Consider the following 12,225-nt stretch of genomic DNA (forward strand, 5'->3'; position numbering starts at 1 on the left):
CACTCGAGTTGGTTCACACATCCATTTCCAACAAGGAAGAATATCTGAGGTGTACCAGGGCTCTGCATTTGTGAGCAAGCTCTTTAGGAAAAGGGGCTGAACACACATGGTAGAAACTCGAGGATTGCTTATTGAACAGAAAGAAAAAACGATCAACTTTTCTTAAACTTTCCCACTACAGGCAAGAAGCTTTACAAGTGGAATTTCTAGAATTTCTCTCTCACTGGGCAGGGAAGCGTGCTCTCCCTAGCTCTGGGCATTTGTACTCACAGCACACACAGACCAGGCTGGCTTGGCATACCAGTGAGTTAGCCTGCTGACTGCACTTCTACTGAGACGTCCTGGGTCCGGAGAGACACCTTCATCCTACCATGCCTGGTGGTTGCCGTTATTTAGTCCTTGTCATGTCCAACTCTTTGTGACCCCACGGACTGTAGCCCGCCAGGTTCCACTGTCCATGGAATTCTCCAGGCAAGAACACTAGAGAACGCTGACATTTCCTTCTCCAGTGGATCTTCCCAGTCCAGGGATCGAACCCTTGTCTCTTGCAATGGCAGGCAGATTCTTTACCTCTGAGCCATCTGGGAAGTCCAGCCATACTAGGTATTTAGGAACCACAGCTTCCATGGATTCTCATCAGCTGTGTCCACTCCCTTCAAATCTATCCATCCATCAGGAGGGAGGTGGCGGGGCTGGTGCTCACTTAACTTCTCTGACTCCAGTTTCTTCCTTTGAAAATGGGGCTGAGGAATCATCCTTGAAGGGTGAAAATAAATGAGATACTAAATGTAAAAATTCACTTTGAAGATATAAGCATCATGGCAATATAATTCAATAATTACACAATTGACGGTGATCCATAGTTTTGACATCTACTTCCCAAGCTTCCAGATGGGCTGGACATTCTTTCTGTCCCCCCACCAAGAGCCACCCTGCTCTGTGTCCCTAGAGGCTGGCTCTTAGGAACTACATCCATCAGTCTGTTTTCCCTCTGCCTCCTAGTTGGCTTCAGCCAGTGGGCAGCATCAGCAGACGCAAAGGGCAGGAGGAGAAAGAGGTCAAGGTATTGATTCCTCCCACTCCCTCCCTGCTGATCTCTCTTTGGCCATCGCTGTGTCCCCTACTGCTTAAAGGATACAGCTTCTGTCCCACCATCCTCCCTACAGCTATAAGTCTTGATGAGCTTCTCAATATAGCCCTCTCCCTTTTCAGCTCCAGAAGTGGTAATAATTTGCAATTTTTTAATGCTGTATTCCTATCAGGATAAAACTTTTTGAGCCAACCAGTAACACGTGTGCAATCATTTATAAGTGAATATATGCCCAGCTTTAAGAGGTCCTGTTGGTTCTCAATGTCCTACATGTATTAGCACACTTTCTTCATATTGATAAGAACCTAGAAGGTAGGCACTAGTCTTATCCTCCCCCCACCCCTTTTTTTTTAATAAAGGTGAACATTAAGGGACAGAGAGATTCAGGACCTCCCTGGTGGTCCAGTAGCTAAGACTCCGAGCTCCCAATGCAGGGGGCCTGGGTTCAATCCCTGGTCAGGGAACTAAGATCCCATGAGCCATCTGGCACAGCCAAAAAAAAAAAAACCCACAGAGAGATCTAAATAGTTGGTTAGACCAACCTCAGCACTGCTGACACGTGGGGCCAGACCGGCCTCTTTTGTGGGGCATCCCGTGCACTGTAGGATGCTGGTAGCATCCCTTCCCCCATCCCAGTTGTGACCATCAAAAACGTCTCCAGATGCTGCTCAGTATCTCCTGGGAGCAAACTCACTCCTCACTCCCCCACCATTGAGAACCAATGGCCTAGAGTAACTAGCAGAATACACATTGCAAAATATACGCACAGAAAGTGAAAAAAAAAAAAAAAAAACCTTAAAACATAATATCAGGACTTCCCTTCAATCCAGTGGTTAAGACTCTGTGTTCCCAATATAGGGAGCACCAGTTCAATCCCTGGTTGGGAAACTAAGATCCTACATCTGCCTGGTGTGGCTAAAATAAATAAATAAAGTGAAAAGGAGATGTTTAAAAAATAAAATGGTTAACTTCATTGTTTAGAAATCCATAATACTAAAAACTAAATATAAATTGTAGTTTTAACAGTCCCTCCTCACACCTGGGCAGATGCCCTCATGTGGCCCCTAGGCATCTGAGAACTTAGCTCCCCAACCAGGGATTGAACCTGGGATGTGCACTCTCTTGAGACCCCTGTCCTGGGGATGCAGAGGGGTGTAAGGCCATCCTCTGCCCTCAGGCACATAAAATCCAGGCTGACAAGACACATACATAGGAAAGACTCTCAATTGAAGATAGTAGGTTAGAAAAAACATGGCCGCAATTGATTGATTGGACTGGTATTAATATCATAAACAGTTAGCAAGTGGCTTCTCCGTGGCTGGGCTATCTAGGGTTTTAGGACAAGGCCCTGTCACCCAGACCTGGGATGCAAAGGCCCAGACAGGAGGGAAGGGAAAGTGTCAGGAACGCTTTCACAAATCTCTTTTTTTTTTTAAGATATTTTTGACGTGGACCGTCTTTCTTAAATTTGTTACAATATTGCTTCTGCTTTTAGGGTTTCTGTTTTTTAGTGCAGAGGGATCTTAGCCCCCTGACCAGGAATTGAACCTGCACCCCTGCATTGAAAGGCGATGTCTTGACCACTGGACTGCCAGGGAAGTCCCTTCGTGAATCTCTTACTTCTTCCTCTGCCTCTCCTGCTTCAGCTGCTGGGAGTCCCTTCTTTTATTCGCTCAACAAATATTTGCCCAGTGCTTCCTCCAGACCAGGAGTGGTTCCTGGAATGGGAACATCAGTGAGAAAAACAGACCTTGCTGCCCTGGGGGGCTGCCATGCCAGCATCTTTTTGAGTTCAGTTCCATCTGCCAGCTCCCTGCCTCCAAGCTGCCGCCCACGTCTTATCCCCAGAACCTCTTTGCTATGATGTTTTCCGAGTTGGAATTCCAGACCAACACGATACTGCCAGAGCTGGCTGGACTGGGTTTCCGTCCCTCGGGCCAAGAGTCAGGCCCGGCCCTGGCAGCTGCCCGCCTTCTCCCACTCCTCCTGTGGGGAGCACGATGGAACCAGAAAATTCATCCTCAGGCCTCCCTTTTCCAGTGCGATTTTGGCTTTAGGAGCCACACGGATCAAGACACAGCCAGCTCTTCCCTCTAAGTTGTTTTATGGCGTCTTCTAACACGGCACATTCGCTGGAATGTTGGCCAGGCAGCAAGCCACAGTCCCGCCTGGTGCTGATGTCAGGGCCTCGTTCCTGCTGGGCCAGCCTATCCTTGTCCAGCCCTCGCTGCTTCGGCACAAGCCCAGCTCTTCCAAGTGACTCTGAGAAGCTGACTGACACCGTCGCTGCATTTCTCATATGCGTGCGATCCTAAGAGCTCAGCTGCCCACTGCTGTGGGCTTCCATCTAATAAAGCTCTATAATGTACTGACCGTCCTCAAGTGTGGGCCTCACTTCGCTTTCCTGGGCCATTTACTCCTTTATAGAATTTAATCTGCTGCTGAAATTCACTGCATTATTAATGGAAGCCAGGGCACAGAGCTGCAGTAATTACACTGTTCACTCTGCAAACACCAACGTGTACACACATGTGGACCCTCTCAGTGGATCTGGGGCTGAGTGTACCCACCCTACACCCCCCAGCTCCAGCACCCAGCACAGGGGTTTCGCTCCTGACTTAAAATCCTCAGTGACTTATCAACGCCTTTAGGAAAAAAAAAAAAAAAACACAACCCCAAATCCCTCCCCAGGGTCCAGGGGGTCCTCCTGGACTGACACTGTTACTTAGAATTGAATCTGCCCTGAACACCCAACTTCAAGGACTCTACCTGGCCCCTCATTTTATCTAACTTAATTTTTCTCATGCGCTTATTGCTGTTGGAAATGGTCTTGTTTATTTGTTAGTCTCTGTGCCTGCCTTTTCTTGCTGGGATTTTAACACAATGAGAGCAGGGATCCACCCATCTAATCCCTGTTGAATCTCCTTGCTGACAACAGGACCTGGTATTTAACATGGGCTCGGGAAACATGTCTTGAAGGAATAAAAAAAGGAAGGAAGGAAAGATCTTTTCAGCTGGTAAGTACTCAGGTCCAAGGAATCAGCGGGAGTTGACTGGCTTCTGAGTGATGGGAACAATCTTCCCTTCTCTACTTTGCGGTTTGGGGAGGCGGGGAGGGAGAAGGAAGCCAGTCCAGATTCCTTGGAGTCGGGTGTGGAATCAAAAACTCTCTCCTCCAACACTGGTACATTTTGGAGCAGGCTTGTGACTCACTTGAACTAACACGCAGAAGCAACACTGCATGGCTTCTGAGGCTGGGTCAGAAAAGGCCCCCGTCTTCCTTCTTGGTCACTGAATCACTCGTCCTGGCAGTCCTGAGCAGCCAGGGAAACAGGCCTACCTCCCCAAGGCTGCCATGGTGTGAGGAAGTGCAGGCAACACGAGGAGGCCACAGAGGGGAGGTCCCAGCCGACAGCCAGCATCCACCCCGAGGTGTATGTGGACTCACCCCTAAGCGGATCTCAGCCCCCAGCAAACCTTCCCAGCCAATTGATTCCCAAGCATTATGGAACAAAGAAAAGCCATTCCTGCTGGGTCCTGTCTGAATCCTGACCCAAAGGGTTTGAGAGCATTATGTGGTTTTTTATTTAATTTTATTTCCGGCTGCACTGTGTCTTCGTTGCTGTGCACAGGCTTTCTTTAGCTGCAGCAAATGGTGCTAATCTCAAGGTTTGTGAGTGGGCCTCTCTTGTTGCAGAGCACAGCCTCTTGGGCTCCAGCTTCAGTAGTTGTGGCTCAAGGGTTCAGTTGCCCCAAGGCATGTGGAATCCTCCTGAATCAGGGATCGAACTGGTGTCTCTTGTATTGGCAGGCAGGTTCTCCACAACTGCAAGGAAGTCCTGCAGTTATTGTTTTATGCCACTGAGTTTTGGGATAGTTTCTTGTACAGCAATAGTAGCTGGAAATTCCCCAACGTCCTCTGACATGGCTTGAATTGATGTGATGAGTGTGCTCTGTCGTTTCCGACTCTTTGCAATTTCATGGTAGTAGCCCGCCAGGCTCCTCTGTCCACAGGATTTTCCAGGCAGGAATACTGGAGTGGGTTGCCATTTCCCTCTCCAGTGGGCTGAATTAGGTCCCCCCAAAGTTGTAGGTTGAAGTCCCATCCCTGGAACCTCAGACTGTGACCTTATTTGGAAAGAGGGTTATAACAGAGGTAATCAAGTTGAAATGAGGTCATTCAAGTGGGCCCGAATCTGACTAGTGTTCTTAAAAAGAGAGGATATTTGGATATGGAAATACCACCCAGGAGAAAGTCATGTGAAGGTCAAGGCCAAGATTGGGTGATGGATCTACAGATCAAAGATGCCCCAAATTACTAGCAAACCACCAGAAACTGGAAATGGGCATGCACGGATTCTTCTTATGGCTCCAGAAGGAACCAAGCCTACAGGCGCCTCGATCTTGGACTTCAGGCCTCCAGAGCTGGGAGAAAGTACATTTCTATTATTTAAGCCACTCAGTTAGTGGTTCTTTATTATGACAGCCCTGGGGAAGTGATACAGCCTCCTAGGCACTAATGCCCAGTGACAAGAGACCAATACCAACAGCATTAAACCAATGACACCCTGAAGCAGGTGTACACAAGACGAGCCACGAAATGCAAGCTTATCCCGCCCCAACAGCACGTGAGCGTCTAAAACACAGACTGAGGCCTCTGCCCCTCACCCAGCTCCCACACAGTGAACGTCCCACCTCCCTCCCCCAGGCATGGCGTGCCTGATTGAGGCCCAAGAGCCTCGTCAGTTGAAGCTCTTTCTCCTGATTTACTTCCTCTTCCCTCCATCACTATCCAGGCTCCTCTGGGACTGCTTCTACGTTCAGAAGTTGGGTTTTGATTCTCCACTCAACATCACCCTTGTTCCTGTTCCGTCATTCATTATGCATTCAACGTGCTTATGTCTCCTCGTGGAGTGGTCTGCCACAGTGATCTCTTCCATGATTATCTCCATCTTACATGTTTCTGAGATTGCCCTTTAAAAAATCTTTTGAAGTTTTCATTTTTATTCTATTTTATGGGTCTTCCTGGGCAGCTTCCTTGGCTCTGTGAAAGAATGGCATTTAATTTTAAGAGCTGAGAGCTGGCCGCCGTGAGAGCCCTAGGAGGACAGTTTATGACCAGGGGAAGAACAAGCATCACAGGGTTGGAATAAGAAGGATGATGCTAGGATGCGTTTAGCTCCTGCGGGCCAGCCAAATGAGACCCTTATGTGTTTACGGCAGGCCCGGCCCTGGGTCTGGAGAGGGTACCTTTGAAGTCTAGTGGGTCTAGAGTTCCAGTCCTTATAGTCCTGCCCTTCCACGTGGAGTGATGATGTGACCCAGGCAATCTGGTCCTGATTTCGCTGCCAGGGCATTGCAGAACCCTTGGCACACAAACAGCCACTCAGTAAATGGTCATGAAGGGAGGAAAGCTCCCCAGGGCTGCTGTAACAAAGGGCCACAGGCTGGGGGGCTTGAAACAATAGAAATGGATTCTCTCACAGCTCTGGAGGCCAGAAGTCAAGGTGAGGGGAGTGTTGATCCCTGCTGGCATCTCTGAGGGAGGGTCCCTCTCAGGCCTCTCTCCAGCCCCTGGCGGCCACCAGCCATCCTTCCTATTCCTGGCTGGGAGAAGACGCACGGCTGCAACGTCGGCTCCGAAGTCACTTGGCCTTCTCTGCAGCTCTCCCCTGTGTCTGTCTCCAATTTCCCTTTCCTTTTTTCTCACAGGGACACCAGTCACTGGATTTAGGGCCTCCCACCCTCCAATTCAGGAAAAACTTATCTCAGATATTTAATTCAATTATCTCAGCAACATCTTTAACAAACCTTTGCTAAGCAGGGTCCCATTCTGAGGTTCCAGGTGGAGGTGTATCTGGGGGACAAGCGCCAGCCTGGTGCAGAGCGAGACTGCTGATCACTCCAGGGGAGCTGACCTTATGCAGAGGGACCGACCGTCCTGAACTGAACCCCAAGGCTCGGCCAGGAAGAGCAGGTGTAGGAGGTGGAGGCTGGAGAGCAAGAGGAGGGACGGTAGAGGGGCAGGCATTCGTGGGGAGCTCTGATCTGCCCAGGGACTCAAACCTGAGTGAATGAAGAGGAGGGCCTCCTGCCAGCCAGGACCTGGCTTCAGGCCCAGGAAGCCCTGCCCTCCTCTGCCTTATCTCATGGGCCCCTTCTAGGCCTGCCTCTCGCTCCATCTTCATCTCTTCAGGCTCCAGATTTCAACATTCCCCGGTCCTGATCCCAGCAACTTCCCTCACACTGAAATGGGCTCCCAGGGGTGACCCTCTCAGCGGCATTTTATTCTGGGAAGAATTCAGACGTGGAGAACAGGGGTTAGCAGGAAGGGATCTACCTGTGGATAGAGATGTTTCTTTGGGCATCAGAGTGACTTGCCCAGGTCCTTCATCATCCTCTAAACCAGGGGTCCCCAACCTCTGGGATCTAATGCCTGGTGACCTGAGATGGGGCTGATGTAATAATAATAATAATAGAAATAAAGTGCACAATAACTGTAATGCACTTGAATTATCCTGAAGGCTTCCCTGATGGTCAGAAGGTAAAGAATCTGCCTTCAGTGCAGCAGACCCGGATTTGATACCTGGGTCCCAGAAAGATCCCCTTGAGAAGGAAATTGCAACATGCTCCAATATTCTGGCCTGGAAAATCCCAAGGACAGAGGAACCTGGTGAGCTACACTCCATGGGGTCACAAGAGTCGGACACAACTGAGCAACTAATACTTTCATTTTCACTTTTGAATTACCCTGAAACCATCCCCTCTACCCCTGGCCCAGTCCATGGAAAAACCGTCTTCCATAAAACTAGTCTGTGATGCCAAAAAGGCTGTGGACCACAGCAGCCATCCTGGAGCTGAAGCTGAACTACCTGTAGTCTCAAATTCAGAATTTCCAAAGGGACAGCAGATAAAGCCGTTCGCTCTGAGTGTCAACGTGGCATCATCAAAGGAACAGATCAGTTCAGCAAACAATGGAAAGGAGGAGGATGAACCGTATCCCGGAAGTGGCGTGACTCAGTCCAACAGAGGCAGTGGTCCCAGAGGCCTCCCCACAGAGGAGCCCCTTGCCGGAGGAACCGAAAGCAAGCACTTCCTGGCTTCCTCCCCTTGACAGCGACTTTTCCCACCCCTGGGAAATTTCTACCCCGGGGTATTTGTGAAGGATGACTGATGATGAGGAATCTTTGTTGTGCTATCAGCTGTAATTATTTTAATTCAAACATACTCCCTTATAGGACTGACATCATAAATGCTGTTTTCCAGAACAAATAGCTGTCAGAGCTGTCAAGCAGAGCTGCTTACTGTTTTACATCATTACAATATTTAATTTCAACTCTGCAATTTTTTTCCCCCCCACGCAACACTTTCAAGATTATTTCTTCCACTTTTATCTGGAAAAACTGGAGCCCACAAGGATGAGAAGGAAGAAGCCATTCTCTCACATCAGGTAATTATTGATTTGGATGATAAGAGGAAGGAAGGAAAGGAGGGAAGGAGGAGAGAGAGGAAGGAAGGAAGGGATGGGGTGGTGTGGGGGGGCAGTCAGGAGGGAATGACTGATTCACAGTGTGCTAGGGACATTTTTTGGCTGGCCAAGTAAAAGCCCCTGATTGTTGTTCCTTTTGCTACCTGAGTACTTCCAGGAGAAAGCGCAATTGAGCAAAGGGATCTTGGTGACATGGTCAATTGTTCCTTTGGACACTTTTTTCTTTCTTTTTTTTTTAAATTAATTTTTATTGGAGTATACTTGCTTTATAGGGCTTCCCTGGTGGTTCAGTGGTAAAGAACATGCCTACCAATGCAGGGGACACAGGTTCGATCCCCGGGTAGGGAAGGTCTCCTGGAGGAGGAAATGGCAACCCACTCCAGTATTCTTGGACAGAGGAGCCTGGCGGGCTACGGTTCATGGGGCTGCAAAGACTCGGACATGACTGAGCACACACACGCTGGCTTTACAATGTCGTGTTAGTTTCTACTGTACAGCAAAGTACATCAGCTGTATATATACCTATATCCCCTCTTTAGTTAGATTCTGTTCCCATTTAGGTCACTGGAACCATGTTTCTAGTGATGGTGTTGAAAGGTCATGAACAAACAGATAAACTTTCGAAGACTAGGGAACTCAGATCCCAAGCCAGGTCGGTTATGATTCAAGACCAATAACTTCAGTTACACAGTGTACTGAGCTGCTTTGATTTGTATTTTTTTATTTGGGGGTAATTTGCTATTTTGAAAGTTTCCAGTGAAGAAAAGTTGTAACAACAGCACCAGGAACTTCCAATATCCTTTACCAGATTCATTGCACATTTACATTTTGTGTTTTAGCACAAACTCACTCTTTCTCTGAAACATTATCTTTTTTCTTGCATCTTTTGAGAGGAAGATGGAGACAGTATGCCTCGGAACTTCTAGATGCTTCAGTGGGCATTTTCCTAAGAATGAGAATATTCCAATATAATCACAGGACAATTATCAAAATCAGGAAATTTATTGTTGACAAAATGTTATCTATTGCATAGTTCATATTTGCTATGGACTGAATGTTAATTTCTCCCCAAAATTTATATATTTGAAGCCTTAACCACCCCCTCCCAAAGTGATGTTAGTAGAGGGCCGGGCTTCTAGGAAGTCATTGTGTTTGGGATGCAGCCCTGAGGGTGAGGCCCCCATGGTGGGATTAGTGCCCTAGCGAGAAAAGAGACCAGACAGCTTTTCCCTCACTTTTTCTCTCTCTCTTTCCCTCCCTCTCTCCCAAGTGAGCATACAAGTGTGGCTTGTCTGCAAGCCAGGAGGAGAACTCTCCCGAAAACCCAGCTATGCCAGCCCACCAGTCTCAGACTTCCAGCCTCTAGAACTGTAAGAAAACAGATCTCTGTTGTTTAAGCTGCCCAGTCTGTGGCATTTTGTCATGGCAGCTGGAGCAGACTAATAACCTATTTGAATTTCATCCATTATCCAAAAATATCCTTTGCTGCAGGGATCCCCAAACTCTGGGATCTAATGCCGGATGATCTGAGGTGGAATTGATGTAATAATAATAGAAATAAAATGCACAAAAATGTAATGCCCTTGAGTCATTCCCAAACCATCCCTGCCTCCAAGAAAAAGTCTGCTTCCATGAAAACGGTCCCTGGTGCCAAAAAGGTTGGGGACAGCTACTTCATTGCCATCTGCTGCCTTATCCAGGCCCTATGCCTCCTCAGTTTGGGTTCTGACGTTTCTTCGACATCAGATGCAGGCTGGGCATTTTTGATGGGACAGCCACAGAACTGGTGTGTGTCCTCAGTGCGTCATAGCGGGTGGCACATCCCTGCCTGTTGTCCTCATGTTGGTGAGATTAGCCTTGATCCCTTAATCCAGGAAGTGTCTGCCAGACCTTCCCATTGTGGAGCCACCCTGCTCTCTTTGTATTGGGTTGGTCAAAAAGTTCATTTGGGCTTTTCCATAAGATCTTACTTTGGATGATTTTCCATAAGATCCTCCTCTGTTCATAGGGTTTTCCAGGCAAGAATACTGGAGTGGATAGGCATTCCCTTCTCCAGGGGATCTTCATGACCCAGGGATGGAACCTGGGTTTCCTACTTTGCAGGGTGGATTATTTACCATCCAAGCCAACAGGGAAGCCATTAGATCTTATAGAAAATCCAAACAAACATTTTGGCCAACCCAGTAGTTGGTATGTAATTTATGGGCAGATAATAAGAAATTGACCCAGACACGCCCCTGAGTGTCCAGGAGTCTCCAGTGGAGGTGTGGGCTGGCAGTGGCCTGCTGCAGGGTCGGAGACACTGAGTGCAGCAGTGCATTATGGGACCTCGTGAAGGAGGTCGCCATCATCTTCATTACCTCCACCATAGTTTGGCCTCAGGTCAAGCAACAGGGAGGGAATACAGCCCTGCTCATCAACAGAAAATTGGATTAAAGATTTACTGAACATGGCCCCATCCATCAGAATAAGACCCAGTTTCCCCCTCAGTCAGTCTCTCCCATCAAGAAGCTTCCATAAGCCTCTTATCCTTATCCAGCAGAGGGCAGACAGAAGGGGATCTTCCCGATCCAGGGATCAAACCCAGGTCTCCTGCACTGTAGGCAGACGCTTTAGCATCCAAGCTACCAGGGAAGCCCAAATGAAAACCGCAATCATAGAAAACTAACCAAACTGATCACATGGACCACAGCTTTGTCTAACTCAATGAAACAATGAGCCATGCCATGTAAAGCCACCCAAGACAGACGAGTCATGGTGGAGAGTTCTGACAAAACGTGGTCCGCTGGAGAAGGGAATGGCAAACCAACTTCAGTGTTCTTGCCTTGAGAATCCCATGAATAGTATGAAAAGGCAAAACAGTATGACACTGAAAGGTGAACTCCCCAGGTCGGTAGGTAACCAGTATGCTACTGGAGAAGGGTGGAGAAATAACTCCAGAAAGAATGAAGAGGTGGAGCCAAAGCAAAAACAACATTGAGTTGTGGATGTGACGGGTGATGGAAGTAAAGTTCAATGCTGTACAGAGCAATATTGCATAGAAACCTGGAATGTCATGTCCACAGATCAAGACAAATTGAAAGTGGTCAAACAGGAGATGGCAAGAGTGACCAGCAACATTCTAGGAATCAGTGAACTAAAATGGACTGGAATGGGTGAATTTAACTCAGATGACCAATATATTTACTACTATAGGCAAGAATCCCTTAGAAGAAATGGAATAGACTTCATAGTCAACAGAAGAGTCCAAAATGCAGTACTTGGATGCAATCTCAAAAATGACACAGAGATCACTGTTCGTTTCCAAGGCAAACCATTCAATATCACAGTAATCCAAGTCTATGTCCCAACCAGTATAATGCTGAAGAAGCTAAAGTTGAACAGTTCTATGAAGACCTACAAGACCTTATAGAACTAACACCCCAAAAAGATGTCCTCTTCGTTATAGGCGACTGGAATGAAAAAGTAGGAAGTCAAGAGATACCTGGAGTAATAGGCAAATTTGGCCTTGGAGTACAAAATGAAGCAGGTCAAAGGCTAACAGAGTTTTGCCAAGAGAATGCACTGGTCATAGCAAACATCCTCTTCCAACAACACAAGAGAAGACTCTACACATGGACATCACCAGATGGTCAATACCAAAATC

The sequence above is a fragment of the Capricornis sumatraensis genome, chromosome 8 (genome assembly GCF_032405125.1).
Source record: "Capricornis sumatraensis isolate serow.1 chromosome 8, serow.2, whole genome shotgun sequence".
NCBI classification, from domain to species: Eukaryota; Metazoa; Chordata; class Mammalia; order Artiodactyla; family Bovidae; genus Capricornis; species Capricornis sumatraensis.